This window comes from Lycorma delicatula, chromosome 5 (assembly GCF_047948215.1).
Source record: "Lycorma delicatula isolate Av1 chromosome 5, ASM4794821v1, whole genome shotgun sequence".
Taxonomy (NCBI): domain Eukaryota; kingdom Metazoa; phylum Arthropoda; class Insecta; order Hemiptera; family Fulgoridae; genus Lycorma; species Lycorma delicatula.
This window is the reverse complement of record NC_134459.1, coordinates 16,919,833-16,941,682: the sequence shown is the minus strand read 5'-3', so window position 1 is coordinate 16,941,682 and position 21,850 is coordinate 16,919,833. Positions and strand designations below refer to the sequence as shown.

Below are 21,850 nucleotides of genomic sequence, written 5' to 3'. Positions count from 1 at the left end.
AAAAATGTTAATAAATGAAAAGTTAAAAATAGTCTTGGTAAGTAATTAAGTAAATAAAAGAGGAATTGTTAACGGTCTCGGTTCGATTGTTAAATTTTTTACTACCAATTTAGATGCTATGATGGAGAAAAATATAAAAAATTGTTAGTACAAATATTATTAGTTTCATAAAACAGTTATATAATTGAAGATAATTTTATGGAATTACGTAATACGTAAATGATTTTGTTGACTTAGAAAATTAAGAAATTTCGTGTATCTATATGTAAAAGAATTAATTTGTAAAATAAGTTTTTTTTTCAAAAATATTATTCGTTAAAAGAAATAACTTATATAAACAGAAAAGATAATTGTCTAATTTTACATCCGGTATCCAAAATATAAAATAATCATACACCTTTATCCAATGTTACAAAATTTATTTGAGTTTATTTAAATATTTCTCCAAATTATGAATTCGTGTCTGCTACTTTCAAGATGTTATAATGACTGTGAATATTTATTTTCTAATGATCGCTATGATACAGAATTTATAAATATATAAATGTTTAATTTTTAACTTTATTTCATTTTTTTAAAATTATTTTTACTTGCAATGTACAATTTTTTACTTCTGTTCAAATAAAGCAGTTAAGAACGTGCCTTTTGATAATTGCACCTGCGGATAAAGGTGTAGTCCAAATACTGAAAACTTTAATCTAGATCAGTAACCAAATAAGTTTTAATACAACCGTTTTAAAATTAACCCACCGTGTTGGTCTAGCGGTGAACTCGTCTTCGCAGATCAGCTGATTTCGAAATCGAGAGTTCTAAGGTTCAAATCCTACTTTTATACGGATTTGAACAGTAGATCGTGGATTCCGGTGTCCTTTGGCGAGTTGGGTTTCAATTAACCACACATCTCAGGAACGGTCGAGCTGACACTGTACAAGACTAAACTCATTCATCCTCTAAAGTAATAATATTACGTGGTTCCGGAGGCTAAACAGAAAAATAAAAAAAAATTTAAATGATTATTTTTTTACATAAAAAGTTAAAAAATAGGTTGTGTTTCAATCGCTACCGAGATACATATTATTCGATAATACTGTCTACTACTCCTTCCTGTAATAATCCTACTGGATTTGAATTCACCTTTGATAATCGTGTACATATTGCCCGTTAAAAAAGTAAAATCCAACTTTTTGCTAGGAGAGGTTTGCACACTCGGTCCTGAGTTCGATTCCGGCTTTATTTCATGATTATTTATTACATATAAAATTTTGTTACTTTAATCTAGTCTCTCGCCCCTAGATTATTCTCTCTATCTTTCTTTCTTACATAGACAAGCACGATTTGTAGTATCAGATAATAAAAAAAACTATTAGATAATTTAAGTAAAAATTAAAAAAAAAAAAATTTATTTATAATCTGTACTTAATAATTTATATTCATACGAACAAAGACCACGCTTTACTCCTAAAAAAAATGAATATACGATTACGTTACCGCTCGGATCACCGTGCTACAAAAAATTAAACGATACAATTACTATAACACTTAGTTATTTTACTAATCCGGTTCTCAATTACCCGGACTTCCGTGTTTAATTTATCCGTAAAATATGCATAGTTTTATTGTGCAATTCAATTGTTATATGAATTAATTATGAATAAAAGCTAAACAAAAATTCCCTTCGTTGTAAAACGGAACAAATAAATCTATTCTGTTTCTCCACTGTGTGTGTGTGTTTTTGTTTGATTGTGTGTGTGTGTGTGTGTGTGTGTGTGTGTGAGTGCGTGTGAGCGCGCACGCGCGTATTTGCATTGTAGAAGTGGGTTGTCGGCTAAGTTGGATAAATTTAGAAATAGTGAAATCATATCATTACATCCTTACGTATCACTCGTAAGGATGTAATAAATATTTTTTTACTAAAAAATATTTAGTAAAAAAAAAAAATTATAAAACCGCGCACACGAATGTAATTTTATATAAATGTGCAATCGTCACGTTTATGTGCTCGGTTGTAATTATATATATAAATTGAATATTAGGTAAAATTAAATAACTGAAAGCCTCATTCATCATTACCCTTTTATGTTGTACAATTGTAAGTTATCACGGCTAATAAAAAATCAAAAAAATCAGAACAAAACTTTTGGCTAAATTTTTGTCGAAAAAAGTTAATAAGTCTGACCATCTAACATAAAAACCGACCGTTTTGATCTGCAGAACATATCAATGTAGGTTTCAAAGAAAAGTGAGAAAATATTTGTAAAGTATTTCATACTAAACAACGAAGGCAATTTATGTTTCTAAAATAGATAGCTAATTTATTAATCACCAAATGTAGACACAGGCAAAAGGTTTTGTTATTAACAGAAATCTAAACAAAAAAACAGAACTTTATTAGAATATTGATACCCGAAATAATTAACTTTTAAATAGAAATACGTAAATAAAACGTTTAGTATACAAAATATTCACCAAACTCCCTGTTCTAATATATCGGGACTTACTTGAAAGCAAATTATTTTAGTTACATATTTTTATAAAGTAACAGATTACTTTATAAAAATTAAGTACAGATACTTAATTTTAATTAAAATAACAAGAATAAAAATATATTTGACTAATCTAAAAAAATGATTTTTGCCAAAACAAAATGTGCAAAACGTTTAGTTCATTAAATTCCCATAAGTTAACCAATAATCACATTATTTGTGTACCATTTTTCTTATTACAAAATATTATTATTTGAAAGAACTTACCTAGTTTACACGTACAATTATTTTCTAAACGGTTGTCTAGATTCACGTAAAATACAAATAATCAAAATTTGATACGATTTTTAAAACATTACAGAAAATTTTTAAAACACTTACAGAAGAGAAATAAAACATTATTTACTGTATGACAACGTTATTCGTTAACAACACTTTTAATAGATTAATAAATTACCAGAAATAAAATGTAAGCTAATATTATTATTATGTAAGATTTGTTTATTTTTTCTACATCGCTGAATATAATGGAAACAGCTAATAATATAAACAAATATAGTTTTTCATCATCCTAACACACATTTTGACACACGCAGTTTGATGAATTTCGACACGAGCCAAGAGAACGAGAGTCAAACGAGGGGAGAGAGTCTCTGCATTCTCCCCCTCTCTTAATATACGGAGAATCTTAATAGGAAGCTTATATAAGAAATAATTCTAACATTAGGTATTCACAGGTGCCATGTTGCCAATTAACCTGTCTTTTACTTCACCCTTGGCCCCTTGCCTGCCAAAATCGGCATCAGGTAATTTACTCCGTTGCGTATTTGACATTCAACATTTACATAGAATAAACCTTCCAAGCTATAAACATTAGTTGTGGAAGGGATGGGGAGAGACAGTGAATTACGTGCGTAACAGAACGAAGCTATGGATCCAGTGGCCATCTTTCCATCCAGCGGATATATATGCTTATACGTTTATTTTAGATAGATTACCCTTGTTGTTGGTCGAGGTAAGAATTTTTTATATATATATTATTTTAATGTAGATTAAAATAAGTGTCAGAGATACTACTAAAAATAGAACAAATCCACCTTAAATCAGACCAGATTGTTCATGTAACCTAACACAATACTTCAATTACTGTTAATTATTAGGACCACTGGACACATCTTCTCCTGCATCATTAACATATTTAAAGAAATCCTAGTCGCTATAGACTGTAGGTGTTCAGACTCAAACATTGATTCTTCTTCATTATGCTTATAATTAAAAGAATTGCTCTTCTTACCTGTTAAAGTATTAAGTTGTTACAATTCAGTCAACAGCTGACATTTTCTTAATGATTTCTTAACATAAAAAGTAAATAAATTTGAATATTCAACTAGCCTATTTTATCAGCTGATATTTTATTTTAGTAATTCATTATTAATGCACTGTTTAGGCTAAATTTAGAGCTCTTACTGTCAGCATACACACTAGTATCTTTTTCATTGGAAATATTGCAACAATTCATATCAAAAACAATTGCTATACAAAGAGGGTACTTTCATTAACTTAATTTAATTGTGGAATAATTGAAGATTGATGCTGTATAATTTAACGTTTCTTCAGCTCTCTAAAATTGTTTAAACCGGGTAACACAATCATGTTTTTGTATTATAAGGTGGTTGAAACAACTTTTATCAAATTCCATTGGTTTCGAGATATGTCCTATTCATTAACATTAAACGGAAATTAAATTTCCAAATACCTTTTTATGATGAAATATTATTTTTGAGTTCTAATGTATTTACAATAACACAAATATTAATGTAAGGTTTTTTCAATAAAAACCTTACATTAATATGTGTACATTAATATTGTATTAATATGGTGAATTCAATATTCACCATCATTTTCAACCAGTTATGAAGAAAAACATGAAGGAAAATAATTTTTCATTAATATTGATCTGCTTATTTATTTTCATATAGTTTTATTATTTTATGTATTAATATAATCAGACACTTTATTATTATTTTTTGCTTATTATTATTGTTGTATTTTGTGATACTGCTCTAATCTTTTAACAATTTTCACTGTCTGAGCAGTTTTTTATTATCTGTGGTTTATCACATGTATTACAAATAATACATGTGATGTAAATGTGTGTTCTATAGAACGTGTAATCATGTGTTTATAAAAAAAAATAACTTTTATGAATAAATTAAATTTCTGTTATAAACTCTATATAATTCACAGCACAACAGTTTAGTTTGAGGTTCAGTAAGTTTTAAAACTAAATAAAAAGGTTTATTATTTTGTATTTTTTAATTTTGTGAATCTAACAAACTGATATTTATTTACTTTCTTTAAAAAAAAAAAATAAATATAAATTCATAACTTTTTTTTTGCATTAGGCTTCTTGGTGTGCCGATACTAAAACTTTGCTTCCGTTTTATTTTTTCTTTAAAATATTACTTTTTATTTAATCTTTCATTTTTTTTATTAATTAAAATTTAGTGAAAAATAAAAATTTTTGTTTGTTATCGTATCAAATTTATCATACAATTTTTAATAGCTTAATTCTTCACTTTGATTGATTGTTTTTATTTGTTATAATTCTTTTAGAGGATTTCATTAGTTCTTATACAAGTAGGTTTATTAGTGAAGTTGGACATATAATATTTTTATATATAGTTAATTTAATTTTTGATTGGTTTGTTATGAGAATGATATTAACACTTTTATATAATTTCTTTTTACAGTATGATTTTTCACTATGCAGGTGTCTACTTTAGATATGTCATCTTTTAAAAAAAGTAATATTTAATAGAACAATCCATTTTTTTAGACTAGCACATTTATTAAAGTATAATACTGAAAGAAGATAATATTTTTAAATATTGATGAAAATTCAATAAATGTAGGGAGATTTTTAATTTTACTAAAAAAGATGTATAGTTAAAAATTCTTTATATTTGTTGAATTTTCATAAAATATTTCAAGATGTAGTTTTTTCAACTAATTCCAAAACTAAGTCTATTATAGAAAAAAATCCCACTTTAATTTGGTAGTAATATCTTTTCCCTTTGAAGTTGTATATCGTTCTTCTGGTTTGTTACTGCTACTAGATATGGTGTACAAGAATGGTTATCTTGCAGTATAAGTTTCACCATGAAAATGAGAAAGAAAGAGGTTTTAGGACAAGAAACCAATGAGTATGAGGGATATGGAGGCTATAATGTTGTGGTAAAAAAACTGAAGTGTTTTGTAAGCTTCGTGTATAAGAAAATTGTCATAATGATGTACTCAATCTCCTTTACTTTATAGTTAAGGTTACATTTGTCAAATGTTAGTCTTCTTAGAATGTTATGGTAGAAGACAGCATTAACAGTTTGACATTGGAGATAAATTCATGGAGCAGCAGTTGTATATATTGAAAAATAAAAATAAAACAAAGAAGTTCTCCTTTTTTCATCCCTGTTACATTCTCACTTTTTTTAACTTGGAATTGACTGTTCTACTGTTAAACAACTGCTTAGTCTCTGGATTGTAACCATAAATCCATTTCTCAGTATTAGATATGACCTCCACATGATTTTGACAAATTTAGAATTTCAACTGAAATTGTTCAAAGTCGTCAGGATTTTTGGACAGTCAGTTGCCCTAACTCAGGATCTCTGGATAACTGAACCTGCTAAGATTGGCAGATGGTGATGCATGTTTAAAACAGAAATGAGTTCCTGTGCTGTTTCAAATAATGCTTTCATCTTGTTGATACCTGATTGCTTATTGAAACACCTTATCTGCTTCATTGCTATAAGCCTGCTTAGTCCTTTCGTAGTCCTTTCGTCCTTCAAGGATTTCAATAGTGTTAAAGCAAAATTAATATTACCTCTCTTCTACTTTAGTGTCCACAATGAAATTACTGATATGATCGATCAAGCCCGTGGTTATAAAATCTGTGTATTGCAATTGTTATAAAAGAACCACTTGTATGTACTCGTGCTGATGATATGCTGCAAGTCTTTTTTTTTATAGATTAGTTTTGGAATTACTTGATTTCACCTTTAGTTTCATGTTTCTTTATTAATAATTATTTTATAAACATTGATTCTGTTCTTGCATTTAAGATTTAATTTTTTGTGTTTTTTTTTAATTTCAGTACATCAGCTATGTCTCTTCTTTATGAATGTGTTAATACAGTTATTGCAGGTAAATATCATATTTTGTTTTTTTTTTCACCTTTTATGTATGTAATAGAATTTCACTGATTTTTTAGTGGTTTCTTTTGTTATCAGTGTTTCATTTTCTGTCAGCCCCTTTTATTTTCTAAGGTAATTATACACATTCTGTGATGGTGTCGATTAGAATAAACTGTTTGCTTTTGTGGTATTTCCATTTTAGTATGAAAGTTTTAAATCTTATGGTCGTTAAATGCCGGTGGTAGTGGTTACCTTATCTAACACGCTTATTTTAAAATTTTATTTTAATTTCTGTTGCACAATTAAAAAAACGATATTTTATTTTATATATTTTTGAAGTAGCGTGTGATTTTTATCATAGGTATTCATGTGATTTTACTATGTGATTTCTTCATGTGGCATCTCTAAATAATTCTCTTCCCTTTGCCTTCTTAATTCTTCCATAATTTTCATTTATTTTTATGTTATAAATTAACATATGACATCTGTCCCTTTTACCACCTACTGTTTTTAAACTATATATTCTACAACATCCACCAGAGTGCATTCACATATTAAACCATTTATTCTCAAGTTTTTGTAATAGGGTTATTTTATAACTATCATTTTTATTTAGATTTTTGTATCGTTTTACTAACTTGTTGAAATTATACATTTGTATAAATATAATTCAATTTAAAAAAAAAAAATGTTTAATCGCTGAAATTCTTCATTTATACGTATTATCTGTTAAATAAATTTCTGTATATATATATATTTATTGTTTTATCGGTTAGATAATGATTGTTTTTGTGGATTTAAAAGATCAATAAAAATGTTGGCCCTAACTTAATTACTTTAAACATTTAAAATACAAAAATATTTATTGTAATTATATTAAAAAAACTTAATTTAGTCTTATTTTACATAAAACAAATCTAAAATCTTAAAACTGTTTTTTTAATTTTTTAATCGACTCTACTGTTTGGTGTGAAACTATACTAGGGTGTCAAAATAGATTATTTTGTTACCAGATGTGGACATTAAATTAGAAAATTTATGTATAAATGTTGTAATTTTATAATTAAACTAGTTTTTAACAATTTCTTTGGATAATCTAATTATAACGCTACTTATATTTATATAGCTAATTATTATCAGCTAGGAGGTAGTATGAGTTTTTTTTTATATCTTGGGATATGTCATTGTTGAGATATTGACTTAATTTTCATATGAACTAATTTTAAAACTTTATTTTCATCTTGGCTTTTTTCATATGTGTTGTTTGTAAAATAAGCTTAATGTCTTTATTCTTTTTAATTTTTTTTCGTAACATACATTTTGAATTTGTTTTTGTAGTGCATTCATTTTTAACTGGTATTTTGTTATTTTAATAATTTTTAAATAATGTTTTTAACGATTGTAGTGTTTTTAGTAAATAGCTGTACAAGGTTTGTCAAAATAAGTAATTGGCCTGTAACTAGAAACAGATGTTAATAACATTTTTTTACAATTTTATGATTCTACATTATTTATTTAGTATAAGTATTATAACTACTTTGTATTAAGTATTCTTTTTAATTACATCTTTGTTAAAATTATTCTTTTGCTATCAATGTTACTGGTAAATCTCAAAGTTGTTTTTTTTCTTTTTTTTCTTTGATCATGTGTTGTGTTTAAAACATAGTATTTTTATATTCTTTTAATATATTTATTTTTTTGTTATTTGAATAGTTTTTTGAAGTGTTATATATCTAATTAATTATTACTTTTGTTTAGTCTTTAACAATTTAATGCGTGACTTTTAAGTTGATCTTATGATCTTCTCTGTGAGTTTATTTAGTTAATTACATATATAACAACCCACCAGGTTGGTCTAGTGGTGAACGTGTCTTTGCAAATCAGCTGACTTCGAAGTCGAGAGTCCAATGTTAAAGTCCTAGTAAAGGCAGTTACTTTTATATGGATATGAATACTAGGTCACGGATACCGGTGTTCTTTGGCGGTTGGGTTTCAATTAACCACCCGTCTCAGAAATGGTCGATCTGAGACTTTACAAGACTACACCTCACTTACACTCGTACATATCATCCTCTGAAGTAATACCTGACAGTGATTCCCGGAGGCTAAACAGGAAAAAAATTACATATATAACAAGGCTTATGGGATAGGCTTATTTTTAATGTAGTCATTTAACAATGTAAGGGATAAGTAATTTCTACTAGTTACGTGTGCAGAAATTATTTATCTTTTCATTTTGAGAGCATAATCAGTTTTATCAAAATTAAAAAAACCCATCAGAAAGGGAAGGAATGGATTGTCATCTTTCTCATCTTCCGTTTCTGTTCCCTTTAAGAAGATAAACAAGTACTGTGTTGTAAAAATTCTAGGAGTTACTATGAATTACCATTCATCAGACTGCTGCTGTATTCTTTATGTTATATAAACAAATGCCATAACAGAAGTTTTCAATTTCTATAAATGTACAATTTCTATTGTATATTGCAAAGTTTACAATTTCTATTAATGTCCTAAAGAATTACAATTAGTATTTACTTTAATTTATTTCATTCATCAAATCTACGAGGTTGCTAAAAAATTTAAGTAACAAATGACTGTAGAAAAATGATTATTTATTCAATGACAAACACTATTACACTAAAACTTTCAAAATACACTGCAATTTCCAAATAACACTACTTTCAACATAATTGCTGGCTATATGTAAACTCTTGTATGTTTCTATGAGCTTTCTTATTCCAGTAATAAAGAGTAATTTACCTCAGTCTTTGAGCCATTCTGGACCTGCTCATTATTGCCAAGCTTAATGAGACAAAAACTCTTCGAAAGGACGATATAAAAAAAAATCTGATTGTGTGAGATTGAGACTGTAACATGGATGTGGCAACACTTCCCGATCCGACTTTTGAATAGCTTATGACTCTTGTGCAGTGTGGGGGCACATGTCCTTATTGGGGGATTTCATTTTATTTTCTAGCCTCTGACTATATAGTACTTGCTGTACGTACATTTTCTTCCAAATAATAGGAATAGATGGTATCTTTTAGTCCCAAAACATTGTTAGGATCACTTTACCGGTTAATGTATTTTTCCTGGTGGGTATGATGTTTGAATTTTAGATCAAAATGATGAATCCAAGTTATGCGATTTAATAAAGCATTACCATCCATTAAAAATCATTGTTTAAGTTTCATACATATTTGAATTCAAGTTGACTGTTTCACAGCACCCATCTTGAATATATTTTGCAGTATTTCAGCTTATTATGGATGATGGAATAGACTGTTTGATACTTGTAATACAAATTTCAGTAATTTCCCAAATTTTTATGCATCTGTCTGTGACAAAGACCATTAATGCAATTTTGCAAAGCGTCAATAGAAACTTCCATCAGTCTTCTACTATGATGAAAATTGATTACAGTTGTTCTGCCCGATCCACTTTGAAAAATTTGCATTATTAATACACTAAATACCACAGCTGCTAGTGAATTTTGGTTGGTTTTTTACACCTTCAGAAAATAAAACCCTTATCACAGCTGCTGTTCTTTCACATTACAGATAAATAAATCACAATACACATTACAGATTGTATTTAGAGAATAAAAACTAGAATTCAAATTTTTAAAGGAAGAAAAACATGGAAGAGGTTAATGAATCGGGTTTTCTCCAAGGGAAGTAATTTTATTTTAATAGTTTTAAAACAAATTTAAATTTACCCTTTTACAAAACAATTCAAAATTTATTTTTATTTGTAAGCTAAATAAGCTCAAGTTATGTCACTTTAACACTTCTCCAAAATTCTACTCGTATTTTGATCTCAATGCGTTTAATAAATATTACATCTTAATTAATTCTTAACATTATATCTTCTCATAGTTTTTACAGTAGATCATTCTTTCCATTACTAAATTATAACTAAGTCAGCAGTGGGAAGGGAGGCTTGGGTAAGATGCTATCCTGCCACAATTCCTTACAGTTTGATGATTCCACATCGTGCAGAGTAAGATCTTGGAAATTGAAGATTATAAAGTAAAGTAAAATGCTTATGGCTAAATGATGAAGGGCTTAACAAACCCTTGGCCAGCCTACAGTGAAAATATTCATGATTCTTCTTTTATATATAATAATGTTTATTTAACCATCGATTCTCAAACTTTTTCACCCGCTGTTCACATTGAAAACAAAAGTTTTCTAGGGGTCTCCAAAATTTTTTAACTTACCATCTGTTAAAAATAATTGCAATTGCTGTTTTTAAGTTGCACTCTTAAAAACAGCAATTGCAATTATTGTTTTAAACATGTCATATCCTATTTCTGAGTTGAAACTTACATTTTAAGTGAGAGCAATTAAAATGCATATTTTGAAGTATTTTTCATAAAATTGCTTTCAATAGACTGTCAAAATAAAAAAAGACAAATTGGGGGGCACCTCCCTTCAATTTTCTGTGGGCCTTCTACCGTCCCCCTGAATGCCCCCAGCTCCCACAAGGGGGCATTATTGCCCACTTTGAGAACGATTGTTTTAAACTATTTTTTTTTAATCGGGTACAAAATCTTCAACATTTATTTGTAACTTTGTTTTCTTTCTGGATTTTTTATCTTCTTTTACTGCTAAAAAGTCTTATTTGGTCTACATACAAAATTGTATATAGACCACTAAAACTACTGTTTTTTGGTGTATTAATTTTACTTTTTTAAGTGAATATAATATGATTTTTACTTCATGATTTTTTTTATCATAAACTATCATAGAATTATATATAATCTAACAGAAGTAAATGGAACATAAATGGGTGAGATTATAGGGTTTATGTTACTTAATTGGCTTAAGTTAATGTGTAGCATTAAGTATCTTCAAAATAATTATTTTAAACTATATTAAAAATGACTTGGTCATTATTAAAAAAAAAAAAAATACTTTTCAAAGTTTATTCATTGCAATGAAATGTTTTTAAATGAAATTCCTTTTATGACACTTTTACAGATAAAACATTGTCCCAGTAGTATATAATTGTGAATGAGTTTGTAAATGTACTATATTGTTTGTTTTGAAGAAGCCACTGTAGTTGTAGTTTAAGTTATAAAAAAAAAGTTATAATTTAAAAAGGAAATAAGTCTTAAGAATTCTTGAGAAAATTGTTTTTGATCAAGTTATTTTAATTTGGCATCCTAATCCGAATGAAATTATAAAGTGAATTCATCTAAGATCTTTTATTTTGATCTTCCTGATAAATTTGGTATTTGCAGTCATTCAGTTAGGGTGGTTCAGTTATAAATGTGTTAACCCTATTGTCAATGTAAAAAAGATGTGAACTAATTAATAAAATAATGTGAGGAATCAATAGCCAAGAGTGTTGTAAAAGATTGATTCAGTTTTGTTTCTGATAGCTATGGTACATTTCAAAAGTTTATAAACATATCTTATTGTTATTTTATTTTTTTTTCTATCATTTCTTCTAAGGATCACCCATAAATAGTCCCAAGTTCTTTGCTTTCCAAATTCTTTCATTTTTCCCCTAAAATTTTCTCCTTTCTTTGATCGATTCACAGTGTTTCTTTTTCTGTTTCTCTGGAGATGTAGATTCTTCCCGCTAGTTTTCTGAAAGATTTCATTAAAAACTATTTCTTTGGAAATATTTAATAATTTGAGATCTTCAGTTTGGAAATTACACCTAAAAATTGAACTTTTGAGTATGTTTATTTTATAATGTTGTAGTGTTATTGACTATAATTTGTTTACATCAAAAATGAATTTAAATGTCAGGAAAAGATTTTTGAAAGTGTATGTTTGGAGTGTCGCTTTATATGGAAGTGAACTTGGACAATCGAAGTATTCGAAGAAAAGATTAGAAGCTTTTGAAATGTGGTGCTATAGGAGAATGTTAAAAATCAGATGGGTGGATAAAGTGACAAATGAAGAGGTATTGCGGCAAATAGATGAAGAAAGTAGCATTTGGAAAAATATAGTTAAAAGAAGAAACAGACTTATAGGCCACATACTAAGGCATCCTGGAATAGCCGCTTTAATATTGGAAGGACAGGTAGAAGGGAAAAATTGTGTATGCAGGCCACGTTTGGAGTATGTAAAACAAATTGTTGGGGATGTAGGATGTAGAGGGTATACTGAAATGAAACGACTAGCATTAGATAGGGAATCTTGGAGAGCTGCATCAAACCAGTCAAATGACTGAAGACAAAAAAAAAAGTGTTATTGACATAAATACTTTCAATATTTTAACCGGAAATTCTCTATTGAATCATATGCCTCTAGGAATTTTAGAAAAATAAATATTCCAGATCTAATTTTTTAATAAGATTATTATTATCTTATAATTCATTTTTTTTTATAAATATAAAAAAGTGTTCTTTTAAAGATCAGCTGTATCAAACCAACTAATATTTTAATTTAACATTGATTTTCAATTTTTTTATCTTTACTAGTAAGAACTGTTTTTAATTGGCTTTTAAACTAAAACTGAATAACAATTGGTAATACTTTTTTTATCTAAAGAAAAAAAAATAGATTTTCTAAATTTTTACAACTGGAAATAAAGTACCAATCTCTTCTCTGAACGGTGTAATCATTCCCAAAAATACTTCTTTTTTTTTTTCAAGTAAAAATATTTCATTTAAGTATATTGCAACTAGTATTTCAGTTACAATAGACTTAAATTAAGTATTATTTAGAGTAATTTAAGTAAAACTTATGGAAACCCCACTTTACTTTTGTTATCCTTTTGAAAAACTTTTTTTTAATTTTTTGTAACCAGTAAGGTCAGGGGGGAAATGAAAACATCAAGTTTAACTTTGTACCATATTGGATGCTTATAAAGAAAGAATGGAGTAATACACTAATAGGCAAAATTATACTTTCATATAAGATATATTTTTTCATAAATTTTTATTTTATTGAAAAAATTGTTAAGATTAAATTATAATTACACACCATAATTTTCTGTCAGGTTTTAACTTGTTATTTATTTTTAATTTTTGAGGATAATTATTTAGTTGAAATTATTGATTATTTAATTATTAAATTTTTATTTTTTATATTTTCCAGACAAATGTTGGACTAACAAAGATAAAATAACGCCCAGGTATGTAAACGATTGGGTCCAGATAATAGTTCATTGTTCAACAATCATCAACCATCATCATCAACAATAAAACCATTATCAAAATGGAAAATAACCATTACTATTTACAGTAAGCTACATGAATATAAAAAAATCAATTTTAGAAGGGATTCTAGAGAAAGCCCTACAAAAAGCAGAACATTATTCTTAGATTCTTACATTTAGCCTACTTCAGATAAGGGTTCTGACCTTTCCAACATGACAACTCTGCAGCCACGAAACTATGGATCCTTACAGGTGATTCAAAGTTATTTTGTACTAATTATAAATTGAAGGGGGATTCAAGTTATCGATGAAGCCATTATCAAAGTGGCATTCAAGGTGTAAAAGTATTTTAAAAAATTCAAATCTAATGAAGTTTTGATCTCATTGAATCAAACTCCTCTCATACACTCATATCTTTTTACTCCAATTATTATTTGCCTATTGTAACAGTTAATTCTTAAGTGAAAATTTATCCTTGGAGTAGATTTACAATATTATAATAAAACAGTATACTGCTTTCTAAGTAGTTATGCATTTTCACAACTTGTATTACAATTGTTTATCGAAAAAGATGTTGAATATCATTTATGAAGTTTTACTGAAAACAGCAAGAATATGTGAATTCTTCCAGGGTACGATTAATTGTAAGTATCAGATTAGAAACCATTGTAAGATGTAAAGTATTAATTGGAAGTAGATTGGTATCTATTGTTACAAATTTTAGAATTCCTGTTGATGCCCTTGTTCTCTTTAGAGTACAAGATTCAGTAGAGTCAGTATATGAACTTCCCGTACATAATACATAGTTTTTTTTTGAATGCAGATAGTATTTTGGAAAAGCAAAGCTTTAATAGTGCAATACTGATTTTCATTAATTAACCCTTATGTTCATAGCGGGGTACATACCGCGATGCATTCACATCGTTAAAATAAAAAAAAATTTCTTTTGAGCTGGACCGTCGTTAGTTAGCTCAAAAGCAAGCAAATTATAAATTAGATTATTTTTTTTTGTTAAATAAAAAAAATTGAACTATCGGAAGTCATCGCTCTGGTCGCAACCGGGGTACCCACCACATGTATATATATATATATATATATTTAATGTACAAAGTATATATATATATATATATATATATATATATACTTTGTACATTAAAAATTATTTTTTGTGACACAAGCAGATAAATTTTTATTACAAACAAAAAAAACCCATTATGTTAAAAAATATTATTTATGACAATCATTACATTTTAGAATGTAATAATTGTTAATCACAAACAGGCAGTTGACACTCAGTGCAGCTTTTGCACGTTCTTCGTCGTTTTTTTTATAGTTGATTTATAACATGTGGCAGGAACTAGTGAACCTTTTCCTCCCTGCTATGTCTCGCACAACAGAGGGACCAGCAACTTTTGTAGATACTATTTGATGGTCTCAGTTGCAATTTTTGTAGTGTAGATACGTGTATCAGTTGAGCATTCAGCATGTGAGCTTCAGTCATTGATTTGGCTAGTTATTTACTCACTTGCCGCGTAAAATGACGTTTTTTGGCGGTATCATTTTATTATTTTTACATTAATGCCGCGAGTGAACTTATGTATCGCACGCATGTTGAAGAACACACCCATCGGCCATCTTCAACATCGATTTTTAATGGTATACCTTCTTAGCATTTAGTCCATAGTGTCTATTTATTGTAGTAACTGATGATATCGGGTTTCTTTTTCAAATCGTTACTCAGCCATATTCAAATAAATTGTTGTTATAAAAATTACAGCTTTATTTTTCTTTGGGAAGTTAGTATGTCGTGAAAACCAAAAACAGTTTGGTATTGCTCTCTCGGAGCCATGATACTAGGTATATACTATTTATTTTTATTAGGCCATGAATGGTGAGATTCTACAATAGCAAGTGCTTGGCAAGGAGTAAAGTTGTGAAAAATTCTCCATATAGATGTTTTTCCCACTTCCTCGGTACGCGGACGCAAGTTCATTTACCATTCTCTCCCTGATCTTTTGATCTGTTGTTATTCGCTTTGCCAGTGTACATTATGCCGTGCAAAGGATACGCGTTTTTCAGCATCTCAAATTCAACAAATTTTGATTCCATATACACTTGGCTTCGAAGGCATATATTTGGTAAATCCTGTGCGACCTCAAAAAGGCTATATGTGCTGTTCATCGGTCATTAAATTCTCTATAGGGTTATACATCTGAGATAAATTTGCATTGAGCTTTGTTCACAGATCACAAATTGAAGCTGCCTTATCATCTTTTTTGCGGTGAATGCGAGTATTGCTGTCATCAAATGTTATTAATTAATCTTATCTGGTTTATGATTATCTTTTGTGTTTCTACAGCAATTTTATTTTCCTAGAATTATTCAGATACTCAATAACGATGTTGACATATCAAAATAAACAAAAAGGAAACGCTTTATATTAATGAAATATCCAAAACTGGAATTTAACAGTAAGTGGGTGCGAAACAACGTCAGTCAAGTTGGATATGAACATAAGGGATTAGGATGGGAGGCTAGAGAATTAATGGAGCAAGAAGGGATTTGAATCTCCCTCTACTAGATGATATTTTTATTTTTCTGAAAGTAAAATCCATTTTGAGAAAGAAAATTGAATATTGGTGTATATCTGTATGTATTTTTACACTGTCCAAAAAGGAGTGTAATGTATGTCAGTTTATTCCACTGTAGCAGCTCAACAGTTGAGCCGATTTAGACGTATGATCCAAAGTTGGAATCCTTGTACCTGACATATATATATATATATATATATATAATGTTTAAAAGAGCCAGTTTTTTTACAGTCATGTTATTTAATATTTTAGATACTGCAAGTTTATCTTTGCAATAGATTTACGACATTATAAGTATACCGCTTAGAAGTGAAGCAGTTTTACAACTACTGTATCCCATGATGAAAGTAACATGATGTTACTTTCATCATGTACGTACGTATCTTGCATAACTCAAAAACGATAAGGCGTAGGATGTTGACATTTTTTATTTGGACTGTTGTAACATCTAATTGTGCATCTCTCCTTTTGATAGCAATCAACTGGTCCAAAAGTGTCCAAAACAGCTTAAAATAAAAAAAAATTGTATTTTGAACTTTTTTTAACTGCAGTTATAAATCCTCATTGAGAGCTTTTCAACGATATATCATAAGTGGGACGTATTTTCATTGGTTCCAGAGTTATAGCCAAATAAAATTTTAATTAATGAAATATTTGGATCTTACAAGGTGGAAGGCACATCAATTCAAATAAGACTTCATCTCTTTTTTTTTTAATCTAAATGTATTGATTTATTAATAATTATTAACTTCTGATTATAAAAAAATTGTTTACGATAAATAATAATTCAATAATAACAATAAAAAAAGAAATATATAAAAAATATTACGACTTATTAATGAAATAAAATTTTATGTACTTTTCATTTCAAAAAAAAATTTCATACGTAATTCAATAGGCAAGGAAGTCATGTGATGTCCACATCAGATTTTTAATTCAGTCATGACAAAGCATCAAATCTAGTAGCTAGTTATTTTTCATAGCAGTTAGTTCGTTGTTTCATGTTGAGTTATTATTTTTGATAATATATGTTGAGCAATCGATTTAAAAGTTTTCAGTGAGAGATTAACAGGTTTTTTTTATGAAAAAAAAGAAGAAATTAAAAACTAATCTAACGGATAGATAGTAAAACTTAATATCATGGGTAAAAACGAAAATAAAAATAAAAGTAAATATAATTTAACAAGGTCCGGGATGGGTGTAAAAGGCCCATTCTCGGATAACAAAAAGACTAAAAGAAAAAATCTAAAAAACATAAAAAAACTTAAAACTAGGTTAAAAATTAAAATAGTAAAATTAAATAAAATTTAAAACTAATACCAATTATATAATAAAAAAGTAAAACTAAGTTAAAAACAAAAATTAAAAAAGTGAAATAAAACTTAAAACTATTGTATTTACAGACTTACAACATATCACTAAAATCTTACAACTAATATCACAGACAAAGTTTTTAAAACATACAAAAAATAAATAAATAAACTATATAAAATTTGACAAATTCCGATACTGTGTAAAAGGGCTCCCTATTCGGATAATAAAATCAGAATACAGAACCACAAAAATTAAATTTTTATATTAAGTGCTTTTTATATTAGTGCTGGGTTAACCCAGCACTACGCAAAAACAGAAATGTCTGATTTAAAATGTTATTATCGTTGCACAAGACACCACGGATGTTTCTGGGAAGTTTAAATTTACGACTCAACGCCGCATAACATATGCAATCCAAGAGTGTATGGCGTACAGTTATGCGGCAGTTGCATCGTGCGTGTTCTCTATCATCAGGTACTTGTGTGTAACCCTTGTGTGTCCTATCCGCAGTCGGAGATTAAAAGATACATACATTTATTTCCAGTAATTAGTTTTAGAATATTTTATAAATGAAAAATTACAAAATTAATTTTGACAGTTAATTTAAACAGTTAAAAAACTGTCTAATTTCTTACTTAGTAATAAATTAAACAGTTTTTTTACATACTTTTAACTTCGGAAAGGTTTTTGAAAACTTGTCTGGGCTTGTCGGCCCATGATGTTTGTATTGAAAAGATCCTTGTCTTATCAGTAATTTATTTCAGAAAAAACTTTTCGCATACTACTACCATTTTGTAAAAATGGAAAATTGCTATATTTTCTAAAGGTGTAATTTAATTTTGTACGTTCATAGTGTAGTCAATGTATAGTAAAGTCAATTGAACTGTTACTGTAGAAATTAGTTCAATCTGAAAGTACAATTTCAATCTCAGAATGTTCGTAAGCAAACTTTCATGTTAGTTTCTAAGTGGTGGTGTGATGGGTTTCAATGGATACAATTCGAACAAAAATTTCAAGATAGTGGTGAGAGTGATAGTAATATTTTCAAAGTTCTTTTGTAACATTGCAACTTTCATGTAGCTCTCCAATCATTGTGTTATACTTAAAACAAAACATGTACTGATACCGACTATGGTAGACAGGAAAGCCTGTAATGCAGCCACTGGCACGTCATGAACAATGTGGTGTTACATTTATGGGAAGACATCGAAAGATTTCAATAAATTGGATGCAGTTAGGAAGAAAATCCTGATTATTTGAAATTTGGTTTGTCAATTTTTACACACAAGAATTCAATTTTTTGAATCGTTGCTGTATTCAGCTCATAAAATTCCTACCAAAAAATGGCATACTAAAACTCAAGAAGAAAAGGAAATTATAAAAGATTCAAAAAGAAAATACAAGATAGTTTCAAAGAGGAAATGGGTCTTCCAGTAGACACCCCAAAGTAGGGCTTTGGTATCACGAATGACGGTAATACATCAAGGCAGTTTTTTCTGGCCCAGAAACAGCTACTTGTTTAACAAGTAGCCATTTAAAATGCGCGTCTAATAAACGAGTTTCAAGGTTTTGCTTCAGTTACATCAAAATTATATGTTGAACTGTACAGGTGGCACCCCATGACCATGACTCTACATAAAATTTTAATTCAAAGATCAACTGTAATTATAAGTGCATACTAGTATTTGGTCAGCTACCGGAAGCAGCAGCTGAAGCGAGAAATAAACACGTTTGGCAATGTAGATTAAAGTTCTCAAGATATTTTTTGGGGGAAAAAGTGCAGTAGGGACTGTTTCTGAGTTCAGATCCCTTTTTGAGTTGCAAAAGAAAAATACCGAAGAAAAGAAGCTAGCCATTTGGCAAAGAAACAATATACCGAAGAAAAGAAGCAAGCCATTTGGGAAAGAAACAATAGAAATTCTACTGCCAGGGCACCAAACCTTGCTCATTCAGGAGAGATTACAGCACTAGATCATGATGATAATGATGAGAATGGAAAGGGGTTGAAAGAAGATATTCAAAGGATGAAGAGGAGAGTGAGACTGACGCCAAGCATTCTGAATAGGGCATCGAACCTTTGAAACAATGTGTACTACTTAGTTTATAATCTTGTTATTATTGTTTTGGATCACATACTTTTATTAAGTTAAGCCTTCATCTATAAGCAAATGTTTTGAAAACTATTTCATATTTTGATGTACTTGTTTTTGTATTGGTTTACTGTAGTTAATTTTATGTAGGCATATATAAATGTACTTATGATGTATGTTTAGTATTTAAGTAAAAAATTATAATTTGTTCATAGTAAATAAAATTATTTATATATAAATATAATTGCTTTTTTCATAAAATATTTTCTTGTCTACCTGTGCTGCTAATCAAACAAATAAGTTTACTGTGATAAGTAAGCAATAAGTCAAACAAAAACAATACTGGTATCTAAAAAGAAAACTAGTTACATAAAATTGTCAAAAATGTTTTTAAAATGTGAATCAACATATCAGGATAGTTTTAAAGTAGATAAAAAAAATTTAACACAATCTCTATTGAAAAAGATTAGATTATAATTAATAGTTAAGTAATTTTGGCCAGCTCTGGATGTAAATTACGCCATGGTGCATTGTATCTTTCACTCATACATATCCATTCAAGTACATAAGGATGTCCCCAAACACAGTATGATGCTTCACATGATTGTAGTTCTAGCTCTCTTTTTGGAAAGCAAATCAGAAGAGATTCAGAGAAGTATAGTCAAATATTAAAATAACAAGTAAAAGTCAAGGAAATTTACATTTAACATGCAATATTACTACCAGAGTGTAATGTAATGTTAACTGTAGATTAATTTTTGTTTGAACTAATGTGTATCTTCTAATATGCTGTATGTTTATAAACCATCAAATTCTTACTTGTTGGCACATTGAGGCTGAGGCATTGATTTCTCTTTAACTATACTATAATTAGACTATAAAATTAGTATGAACTATAAAGTATGAAGTGCAATCACATACTATATCTTTATGACTATTACTATGGTCAATCATCGGGTCTATTGAATAAAAATAAACAACTACTGGCAAGAGACTAGTTATAAGAATAAGTGAACACTTTTAACCACAAGTTATCTCTTGATTGTAATTGAAAAAATGCAGTCTTTTATTTAAAAAGTAAACACTGGAAAATTTTTGCAGTGGATAAGTAGTCTCTTAAAAGTGATTACTTAATTTATAAGTACTCTCTTAATATTTCATAATAGAATAGATTTGTAATTGCTGTAACATAAATAAACATGTTGTGACATGTTCAGTTACAGCTGTAGCTATAATTCTTTTAAGACAAAGGATTTTATTTAGTCATTTGATGTTGTGAATAGAATTATCAAACATGTCATCAAGTGAGAAAGAACTGCCTGCAGGTACTAGTTATGGAAAACTTTTATTTGCAAAGCTTTTAAAAGATCATGTGTCGTTTTCAATAAACCATGATCCCCAGCAATTGTACAGGCCAGAAAAAAGGCATGGATAGAAATAAAAGATTAATTTGCCAGAATTTTCAGGAAAAATTATACCGTTTGAAATTTAAAAACTTCTTAATGTGAAGACAGATTTAAAGTGGAAAACAGATCAAATACTACAGGAAACAAAAAATAAACTTCTTGAATGGGAAAAAGCATTTCAGGAATTATTAAATTAATAAAGAAAGTCCAGTTTTCCAGAAAATTGTGATACTGCCACATGTGATCCACAAACTTCATTAAAAAAAAGAAGATTGGAATTTGGATTGTGAAAAGCAGAATGAAAGTGTACATTCTGAATTACTGCCTGTACAGATTACAGTAATTAAATGGCAAAAGAAAAAGAAGTTCCGTTTAGAAACTGAAGAAACCGAAAATTTGTCTATATCAGAATTCCCAACATCTTCACAATCGCAGCTGGAAGACCGAGTGCAGGTGGCTTTGTTAACTGCACATAGCTGGATGGACATTCAAAATTTAAAGATTTCTGTGCCCAAGATGAAGTGTATGCTTCTCAAGAGTGCAAACAAATTATCATACAGTCATAACCCCCGTATTAAGTATAAAGGCTGTGCAATCAGCTGAATTCGAGTTCATAAGTACCTAGGTGTTTTGTTTGATGAGAAGTTATTG

General features: G+C 28.6%; 1 protein-coding gene and 1 long non-coding RNA gene across 7 annotated transcripts in view; one reads left to right on the top strand and one right to left on the bottom strand.

Annotated features, from left to right (window-relative positions):
• LOC142324758 (uncharacterized) overlaps positions 1-3,199 on the bottom strand; it is a 28,342-nt gene extending 25,143 nt beyond the window's left edge. Inside the window, exons 1-2 of the long non-coding RNA XR_012756381.1 lie at positions 2,751-3,199; positions 751-981 (exon numbers count right to left, since the gene is read on the bottom strand). This is a non-coding gene — a long non-coding RNA (uncharacterized LOC142324758). The remainder of the gene's footprint in view (positions 1-750; positions 982-2,750) is intronic.
• Positions 1-21,850, top strand: part of LOC142324755 (uncharacterized) — an 84,516-nt gene that overhangs the window by 25,336 nt on the left and 37,330 nt on the right. For 2 of the 6 annotated variants that reach the window (XM_075365702.1, XM_075365703.1), the window contains exons 1-3: positions 3,227-3,498; positions 6,637-6,686; positions 13,738-14,050. The gene's annotated coding sequence lies outside the window, so the exon portion shown is untranslated. Of the gene's footprint in view, positions 1-3,226; positions 3,499-6,636; positions 6,687-13,737; positions 14,051-21,850 lie in introns of those variants that run through there. The other 4 variants (XM_075365707.1, XM_075365706.1, XM_075365704.1 and 1 more) reach the window with 4 other exon arrangements.